Source organism: Acanthochromis polyacanthus, chromosome 18 (genome assembly GCF_021347895.1).
Source record: "Acanthochromis polyacanthus isolate Apoly-LR-REF ecotype Palm Island chromosome 18, KAUST_Apoly_ChrSc, whole genome shotgun sequence".
In the NCBI taxonomy this organism is placed as follows: Eukaryota; Metazoa; Chordata; class Actinopteri; family Pomacentridae; genus Acanthochromis; species Acanthochromis polyacanthus.
The window spans coordinates 34,445,831-34,454,399 of record NC_067130.1 but is presented as its reverse complement, the minus strand read 5'-3'; the positions used below and the strand labels follow the sequence as shown (position 1 = coordinate 34,454,399).

At 36.8% G+C, this 8,569-nt stretch overlaps 1 long non-coding RNA gene across 1 annotated transcript; it reads left to right on the top strand.

Moving 5' to 3' along the window:
• The first annotated feature begins 444 nt into the window (after positions 1 to 444).
• On the top strand, positions 445 to 1,265 carry LOC127530901 (uncharacterized). Its single transcript, XR_007937666.1, has 3 exons — positions 445 to 506; positions 708 to 775; positions 807 to 1,265. It is a non-coding gene; the product is annotated as an uncharacterized LOC127530901 (long non-coding RNA).
• Positions 1,266 to 8,569: the final 7,304 nt, after the last annotated feature.

The window sequence follows — 8,569 nt, the reverse complement described above, 5'->3', positions numbered from 1 at the left end:
GCAATCTGACAAATAAGCACTGAACACGACAAACAAACGGCAAAACAACACAAAGAAGGAGCACAATTATTACAGACGGACATAAATGACTACAGGCAGAGGGAACATCACAAAATGACGAAAAGAGAAGCAGAACAAACTAGATGTACGGCAGGTAAATACAGAGCATGGAATAGAATGTCTGTACCACAAAAAGATGAAAACTCACAGCAAAATACACAAAATCAGTACAAAAAAGGCAAAAAAAATATTATAGCCAGACACAAAATGTGCACAAAAAGATGGAAAATCACAAAAAAGAAGGCAAATACACTAAAGTCACTGCAGATAAAGATGAAGTACAACAAAATAATGAAAAGTTACCACAAAAAAGGGAAATGACCACATGAAGACACAAAAAACACAAAAAAGATGCAAAATTATTATAGATATTATTATTGTAGATAGGAGTCATAGTTCCACTAATCAGGAGGTCTAGAAGGAGTCATAGTTCCACTAATCAGGAGGTCTAGAAGGAGTCACAGTACCACTAATCAGGAGGTCTAGAAGGAGTCACAGTTCCACTAATCAGGAGGTCTAGAAGGAGTCATAGTTCCACTAATCATGAGGTCTAGAAGGAGTCATAGTTCCACTAATCAGGTCTAGAAGGAGTCATAGTTCCACTGATCAGGAGGTCTAGAAGGAGTCATAGTTCCACTGATCATGAGGTCTAGAAGGAGTCATAGTTCCACTAATCAGGAGGTCTAGAAGGAGTCATAGTTCCACTGATCAGGAGGTCTAGAAGGAGTCATAGTTCCAATAATCAGGTCTAGAAGGAGTCATAGTTCCACTGATCAGGAGGTCTAGAAGGAGTCATAGTTCCACTAATCAGGACGTCTAGAAGGAGTCATAGTTCCAATAATCAGGAGGTCTAGAAGGAGTCATAGTAGCACTAATCAGGAGGTCTAGAAGGAGTCATAGTTCCAATAATCAGGAGGTCTAGAAGGAGTCATAGTTCCACTAATCAGGACGTCTAGAAGGAGTCATAGTTCCAATAATCAGGAGGTCTAGAAGGAGTCATAGTAGCACTAATCAGGAGGTCTAGAAGGAGTCATAGTTCCAATAATCAGGAGGTCTAGAAGGAGTCATAGTAGCACTAATCAGGAGGTCTAGAAGGAGTCATAGTTCCAATAATCAGGAGGTCTAGAAGGAGTCATAGTTCCAATAATCAGGAGGTCTAGAAGGAGTCATAGTAGCACTAATCAGGAGGTCTAGAAGGAGTCATAGTTCCAATAATCAGGAGGTCTAGAAGGAGTCATAGCACCACTAATCAGGAGGTGTAGAAGGAGTCATAGTTCCACTAATCAGGATAAATGAGTTGTTCTCTAATAGAGTCCAGATGTTTAAGCTGACCAGTGGATGGATGTTCCTGACAGTGGAGAACAGAGCAGGTTCTTCATTCCTCTCCTGAGCGGTTCTACTGACAGCTTTATTAAAGTCAACTCACTGCTTTCTTTCATTTCATTTGATCTTTTTCAGATGCTTCTTTGTCGTCCTTGTAATGTGATTTAATCATCAGGATCATTAACAATAATAATAATAATAATTATAATAATAAAATCCCACCATGAGCTGCACTAGTCGACTATTTTCATAAACATTTTGCTGTCTGAATAATCCGTCTGAACATTTTAATAAAAACTGTCTGCATTCTGTGTCTGATCCTCATTTTTATTCTTTTCTGACATTTTAAACTGATGCAGCAACAAATCTGTGATTAAAATAAAAACTCCTTCATTCTGTCCTCAGACTCAGAAACATCTGGACAAACATCTGCATGAATCATTTATTAAACTGGAGAAATTAATGTTAGATGATCAATTATAGCCTCATAGCGCCTCTTCATTCCGTTACTGCTCTGAATATTTTATAAAATCCTGCTCTGTTTACTGAGCAAACTCTCTTTAATATTTAACTGGTTTCATGAACATAATAATGTTTGTAGCTTAAACTCACATTTCTGTGTTGCTTTAAATAAATTCTAATTGAGGTCATTTAATGAAATTTTCTTCACTGAGTTCAGGATTTTAAATTTACTAATAATTTAACTGTGGAGCAAATTAATTAATTTTACTTTAAAATCTTGTGTTTGTAATTATTAATATTAAGTACATATTTAATATTAGCACACACTAGTTTAAACAACTTAACTTTAGTCATTGAGGAATTAAAAAACCTCGATTAAAATCTAATTCATATAATTTAACTTAATGTGTTGGTTGAACATGATTTTATTTGAATCTGAAATGTAATTATTTTAATTGTTAACTTAAAAACTTGTGTTTAAAGTACAGCAAATACTAAATAGAACAACTTGTTTTTTATGAGTAACAAACCTAAAAGTCTTGTGTTTACGCCACTAATCTCTGAGTAATGTTGAAACAAAACATTGATTTTTCAGATAATTTAATTCCAATAGGTCAGTGTAGCTTGTTGGCTGAACATAATTCTGTTAGTGTTTGCATCTTATTTTTTAAAAATTGTCAAATTAAAAGCTTCTGTTTGTAATTAGAGGAAATACTGGTTAGAACAACTCACTTATTTTTAAGAATAATGAACTTAAAATTCTTGTGTTTGTTTGATAGTTGAGTAAAATCTAATTAGCTGTTGGTTTAACGTGATTTTATTTTAATTTTAACAGATTATTTTCCTGATTGTTTGTTTTGTTGATCTTAAATAAAAGTTTCTTGGCGTCTGGACAGAACAGATGTTTCATTTGCTGGATGGTTCCAGGTTCAGCGTGTCTGTCCGTGGATATTTCGTGGATATTTCGTGGATATTTCGTGGATATTTCGTGGATATTTCATGGATATTTCATGTCGTTAAACGTGTGTCAGTGGTTTCTCCGTGTAGTTTTTTCGTGTCGTTTTCCTGCTTGTATTCAGTCGAGGTTGGCCTGTTCCTGAATGGTTCCAGGTTAAACGAGTCTGTTGGTGGATATTTTGTGGATATTTCATTCATATTTAATGTTGTTAAACATAGCTGTTGGTGGATATTTCCTTGGTATTTAGTGGATATTTAGTGGATATTTCATGTCGTTAAACGTGTCCGTCGTTGGATATTTCGTGTCATTTTGCTGCTTCAGATCAGTCTAGGTTGGCCTGTTCCTGAATGGTTCCAGGTTAAACGTGTCTGTCGGTGGATATTCCGTGTGGATATTCCGTGTGGTTTTCCGTGTGGTTTTGCTGCTTGTATTCGGTCGAGGTTGGCCGGTCGCTGGAACATCCGTGTCCTCCTGTAATCCCTCTCTCCTGCTCCTCATTCTCATCGTGTGCTTTTGCTTTAATTTCTCTTTTCTGCGGCACAAAGCCGGCGGCATTAGCAGCGAGGAAGAGGGGATCTAAAGTATTTGATTCCAATTCCAGGCGAACCCTGAGGGCCCCGATCAGCCGACAGCCACAGGAAACCCATTAAAGCTGTATCTTAAAAGGTCAATAATGACCGCCGCTGTTTAATCCAAATGTATGTGTGATTCGGAGCCGCCGCTGACATTGATAGACTTGAGTGGCAACCGAAGGATCGTCCTCTGAAAACACGACGTAATGAGAAACACAGTCTGCAGATAAAAGCCTCGTTTCTGTGAACAAGAAGATGTTTAGAGCCGATCGATGGACGACTGGAGGCGTTTAGGTACGGGAAGGAGGCTGGAGTTTAGAAAGAATCACAGAATATGAGCTGAACCTGATGACAGCAACGTTTAGAGAAGAAAGTATGAAAACCAGACGTCAGGACTTCAGCTAACATGTTCCAGACATCAGCACCTCAGCAAACAGGATCCGTCTCAACGTGTTTCCTGTAGAAGAGACGACAAACTGAACATCTGAACGATTTCAGCTCCAGAGATCAGAAGCGACAGAAACCAGATGAACTACATGAGATTATTTCTGACTGCAGAGATTTTAATGAGAACAAACGACATCCAGGTAAAGAGGAAATGTTGAAGACGACACGAAGGACAGGAAGTGAAGCAGATTCAGAGATTCCAGAAGAAAGCAGAAGAATCTGTAAAAGCAGGTCAGGTTTAGTACAGAGCTGAAATAAATGATGTGAAAATAAGAAAATTATTTCTGAACAGAAGATGAAAACCTTCATTTAACATGAGATGAATGAAAACTAGGGTTTAGTGATTTAATAACTACAATTAAATAGAGAATAAATATTAATGTGAATGAACTGGTTTCCACAGTAAGGTACTGTCTCATATTATTATTAAATATTTATTTGAAATAAAACTAAACATTTTTATAATGACAACTTTGAACTTTTAATGATAATTTACGTCTTTAAAACACAATAAAATGTTTTTTTTAAATGCAAGAAAACATTTCTTAAAAATACAATAAAATATTTTTTCAGAATACAAGAAAATAATTTGTAAAAAGATATCAAAATACTTCTTTAAAACACAATAAAACATTTTCTAAAGGACAATAAAATAATTAAAATTCAAAAATGATTTAAAATACAATAAAACATTTTTAAAAGACAATAAAATGTTTTTTAAAATAGAATAAATATTTTATTAGAAGAAGCATGTCCATACTGTGAAGTTCTATTTTATTTGATCATAAAAACAACAAATCCTGAGTTTCCTTCTGTACAAATTTTACAACAAAACTCAGAATTTTAAAAGTTTCTTGATGAAGAATCTCAGATTTAATAAAAAACATAAATATGTGTGGAAATAAGAAAGTGACTTGTTTATTAAACTGATGAAAGTTTGTTCAGTAATTTATAAAATCTGAACCGATGGCCACAAATAAAAATCGATTTGATCTGAAAAGAAAACTTTGAGTTTATTAAACATAAAACAAATAATAATGAATCTGTTCTGATGTATTAACTCTGTTATTATCTAATTATAGTCCTGATTAAAAGGCTGGGAAGATTTTTATTATTGATCCTAATGAGGCTGATCATAGATTATTGATCCTAATGAGGCTGATCATAGATTATTGATGCTAATGAGGCTGATCATAGATTATTGATCCTAATGAGGCTGATCATAGATTATTGATCCTAACGAGGCTGATCATAGATTATTGATGCTAACGAGGCTGATCACAGATGATTGATCCTAACGAGGCTGATCACAGATTATTGATCCTAACGAGGCTGATCACAGATTATTGATCCTAACGAGGCTGATCACAGATGATTGATCCTAACGAGGCTGATCGCAGATTATTGATCCTAACGAGGCTGATCGCAGATGATTGATCCTAACGAGGCCGATCGCAGATTATTGATCCTAACGAGGCTGATCGCAGATTATTGATCCTAACGAGGCCGATCACAGATTATTGATCCTAACGAGGCTGATCACAGATGATTGATCCTAACGAGGCTGATCACAGATGATTGATCCTAACGAGGCTGATCACAGATTATTGATCCTAACGAGGCTGATCACAGATTATTGATCCTAACGAGGCTGATCGCAGATTATTGATCCTAACGAGGCTGATCGCAGATGATTGATCCTAACGAGGCTGATCGCAGATGATTGATCCTAACGAGGCTGATCACAGATGATTGATCCTAACGAGGCTGATCACAGATTATTGATCCTAACGAGGCTGATCACAGATTATTGATCCTAACGAGGCCGATCACAGATTATTGATCCTAACGAGGCTGATCACAGATTATTGATGCTAATGAGGCTGATCACAGATTATTGATCCTAACGAGGCTGATCACAGATTATTGATCCTAACGAGGCTGATCACAGATTATTGATCCTAACGAGGCTGATCACAGATTATTGATCCTAACGAGGCTGATCACAGATTATTGATGCTAATGAAGCTGATCATAGATTATTGATGCTAATGAGGCTGATCACAGATTATTGATCCTAACGAGGATGATCGTAGATGATTGATCCTAACGAGGCTGATCACAGATTATTGATGCTAATGAGGCTGATCACAGATTATTGATCCTAATGAGGCTGATCACAGATTATTGATCCTCACGAGGCTCCGGCTGTGATTGGTCGGCCTCAGAGGAATGGAGTTCTTCAGTGAAATGAGAATAAAAGCTTATCGGGCCGTTAAAAGCTGACAGGACTTAAATAATGACTCTGCTTTATGGTGGCCTTACATTAATATTCCCTCTTATCTGTGTCCAGGATATTAATAACGCTGGAATTAATACTTTGGATCGTTAGCGGCCGGTTGGAGGAGGTCGTCGTTAATAACCATCATCAAACACGGCGGCTCATTGATCAGCGTATTGATAAGAGGCAGAAAGAAGAGAATATTTCATCAAAGCAGCAGATCCATCACTGACCAGGAATTAGTCCTACTTTCTGTTCTGAACAACCAACCATTTTCACCCTAAACTCATCCAGAACGACTAAAAAATTATTCAAAAGAACTCAAAAGAAAATATCCATAAAACTCACATCAATGATCAGACGTCTCCTAAATGACTCAAGTTTTGTCCAAAAAAAAATCTTCTCAGAAATGATCAAAATGTTTGTAAATACGATCCTTCAGTGTCTTAATAGTTCACCTGCTGATGTGAAAGTTTACACACAATGCATGTTTTATAGTTCTCTCCAGCTTTACATAGAACTAATCTCACCTTTTTTTTTAAATAAAAAGCCTTGAAGTATGTGTAAAACTACTCAACATTGTTCAACATGTCATTTAAATCGCACAAAATTCCTTAAAACTGGTTTAAAATGGCATAAAAATCGTCCAAAATTCATAAAAGTGGTTTAAAATATAAAAAATGTTCAAAATTCATTCAAATTGGTTTAAAATGACATACAAATCATCCAAAATGACCCAGATGTGTTAAATGTGTCCAGGCAAACTCAACAGTTGTTAAAAATCAGATGAAAATTTTCTAAAATGAAATAAAATTTGTCCAGAATGAGTTTTTATTTTGCTGTAACATGTTCTAGTTAACCTCTGATCAACCATGACATGAAAATTCGTGAAATGACTCAAAAGATTCCCCAAAATGTCTGAAATTTGTCCAAAATAACTGAACATTATTTTCAAACAAACTCAAAAAATGTCCAGATTCCTCTAAATGTTTGTCTTAAAGGTCAGAAATCTGTCCAGAAGTTGTTGAAAGTCACATACACACGTGGACAAAATTGTTGGTACCCCTCAGTTAAAGAAGGAAAAACCCACAATTCTCACTGAAATCACTTGAAACTCACAAAAGTAACAATAAATAAAAATTTATTGAAAATTAAATAATCAAAAACAGCCATCACTTTTGAATTGTTGATTAACATAATTATTTAAAAAACAAACTAATGAAACAGGCCTGGACAAAAATGATGGTACCTCTATAAAAGATTGAAAACTATTTGACCAGAGTGACATGATTAACTCAGGTGTGTCATTTAATTGACATCACAGGTGTTTCCAAACTCATAATCAGTCAGTCTGCCTATTTAAAGGGAGACAAGTAGTCACCCTGCTGTTTGGTGAAAAGGTGTGTACCACACTGAACATGGACAACAGAAAGCGAAGGAGAGAATTGTCCCAGGACATCCGAAAAAAAATGATAGACAAACATCTTAAAGGTAAAGGCTATAAGACCATCTCTAAACAGCTTGAAGTTCCTGTGACAACAGTGGCTCATATTATTCAGAAGTTCAAGACCCACGGGACAGTAGCCAACCTCCCTGGACGTGGCCGCAAGAGGAAAATTGATGACAAATTGAAGAGACGGATCGTTGGAATTGTATCCAAAGAGCCCAGAGCAACCTCCAAAGAAATTAAAGGTGAACTCCAAGGCCAAGGTACATCAGTGTCAGATCGCACCATTCGTCGTTGTTTGAGCCAAAGTGGACTTCATGGGAGACGACCAAGGAGGACACCACTGCTGAAAAAAACTCATAAAAAAGCCAGACTGGAATTTGCAAAAATGCATGTTGACAAGCCACAAAGCTTCTGGGAGAATGTCCTTTGGACAGATGAGACCAAACTGGAGCTTTTTGGTAAGGCACATCAACTCTATGTTCATAGACTCAAAAACCAAGCATACGAAGAAAAGAACACTGTCCCTACGGTGAAACATGGAGGAGGCTCAGTAATGTTTTGGGGCTGCTTTGCTGCATCTGGCACAGGGTGTCTTGAAAGTGTGCAAGGTACGATGAAATCTGAAGACTATCAAGGCATTCTGGAGAGAAATGTGCTGCCTAGTGTCAGAAAGCTTGGTCTCAGTCGCAGGTCATGGGTCTTCCAACAGGACAACCATCCAAAACACACAGCCAAAAACACCCAAGAATGGCTGAGAGAAAAGCGTTGGACTATTCTAAAGTGGCCTTCTATGAGCCCAGATCTGAATCCCATTGAACATATGTGGAAGGAGCTGAAACATGCCATTTGGAGAAGACACCCATCAAACCTGAGACAACTGGAGCTGTTTGCTCATGAGGAGTGGGCCAAAATACCTGTTGACAGCTGCAGAACGCTCATTGACAAATACAGAAATCGTTTAATTGCAGTGATTGCCTCAAAAGGTTGTGCAACAAAATATTAAGTTATGGGTACCA